The sequence below is a fragment of the Giraffa tippelskirchi genome, chromosome 10, assembly GCF_054371585.1.
Source record: "Giraffa tippelskirchi isolate mGirTip1 chromosome 10, T2T-mGirTip1v1.2.pri, whole genome shotgun sequence".
Taxonomy (NCBI): domain Eukaryota; kingdom Metazoa; phylum Chordata; class Mammalia; order Artiodactyla; family Giraffidae; genus Giraffa; species Giraffa tippelskirchi.
Genome location: NC_137284.1, coordinates 21,608,431 through 21,610,131, shown reverse-complemented (window position 1 = coordinate 21,610,131; position 1,701 = coordinate 21,608,431). Strand labels below are relative to the sequence as shown.

The 1,701-nt window shown below is 42.9% G+C and overlaps 1 pseudogene; it reads left to right on the top strand.

Annotated features, from left to right (window-relative positions):
- The first annotated feature begins 558 nt into the window (after positions 1-558).
- Positions 559-1,462, top strand: LOC145522412 (olfactory receptor 10G9-like; annotated as a pseudogene).
- The last annotated feature ends 239 nt before the right edge of the window (positions 1,463-1,701 follow it).

Below are 1,701 nucleotides of genomic sequence, written 5' to 3'. Positions count from 1 at the left end.
TTTATCGTGGAAACTCTTTAATGATCAAGAGACAAAATCTGCATGTTTGGAAGTATGTGTGTATATGGGGCATATTTCTGTCTGTCTCTATGGTGTCTGTATAGGCATATGTGTTAGAGAAAAATAGAAAGAGAAAAAGAAAAAGAGAAAGAGAGAGAGAGAGAGGCTTTATTCTTAGAGTAGCTACCAACTCTGAAAAGTAGCTAGTTTGGGTACATCTTTCCTAATTCCACAGAAAATAGAGTATAAAATTTACTCCTCTTTTCTATTTAGCTGATTTTTTATGAATTTAGTCCTCTTTTTAATTTGGCTGATTCTTTTCTATGGGACGATTTAGGTTCTACAATAGAGAAATAACCATTCCTCCTCAGAGCCTCACGATGAAGCAGAAGTGCTATCTGCTATCTTTGTAAAAGATAAAGAAAAATTTATCCGTTGCTTTCTCTATCAGCTAAGATGCGTTGGTATATTTCATATTGAAATACATTCTCATATGAAATATGTCAGTGTTGGATTAGCTGTCCTTCCTGTAGGAACAGAGTACCATACAGAGGAGAAATGACAAAAGTGAGCCTAGTGACAACGTTCACCTTCACAGGCCTTCCCCATGCACCGGAGCTGGACACGCTCCTCTTTGGAATCTTCCTGGTGATCTATGTCCTCATTGTGGTGGGGAATCTTCTCATCGTGCTGGTGATTATAGTGAATCCCCACCTGCACACCCCCACGTTCTACTTCCTAACCAACCCGTGCTTCATTGACATGTAGTTCTCCACGGTCACTGTGCCCAAAATGCTGATGACCCTGGTGTCCCCAGAAGGCAGTCCTATATCCTTTCCCAGCTGTGTGGCCCAGTTCTACTCTTTTGACTTTCTGGGCAGCACCGAATGTTTCCTCTACACCATCATGTCCTATGACGGCTTCCTGGCCATCAGTTACCTGCTCAGCTACGCCAGCATGATGAGTGGGAGGACGTGCGCTCTCCTGGCCACAACCACATGGCTCTCTGCACTCTGCTGTCCAGACCACACTGACGCTCCGTTTGCCCTTCTGTGGATCCAACCAGACCCAGCATTACGTCTGTGATGCACCACACATCCTCAAACTGGCCTGTGCAGACACGTCCACCGTGGAGATGGTGATCTTTATCAGCATTGGGGTGGTGGCCTCAGGCTGCTTTCTCCTGATAGTACTGTCCTACATGTCTGTCATCCATTCCATCCTGAAGATCCACACCTCAGAGGGGAGATGGAGAGCCTTCCAGACCTGTGCCTCCCACTGCGTTGTGGTCCTTTGTTTCTATGTTCCTCTTGTTTTCATTTACCTGAGACCAGGCTCCAAGGAGGTTGTGGGCAGGATTGTGGCTGTTTTCTACACTGTGCTGACACCCCTTCTGAACCCTATGGTCTACACCCTGAGGAACAAGGAAGTGAAGAAAGCTCTGCTGAAACTGAAAAAATGAGTCAGTATTTACTCAAAGTAAACAATCAACAAAGACCAGATATGGCTAATTTTTGTTTTATTTATAATTAAGTTAAACACCAACAAGAATTTATACTAAAAAAAAAAAGAATTTATACTTTTAAGCAACATCTCAATTAATTCTTTAATGAAAACAATAATTTTTAACTTTTTCTCCCTGTGCAGAGTTCCGGCTTAAACAGCCTTTTAATGGCAATAATTTAAGGGAAGATCCCTGGA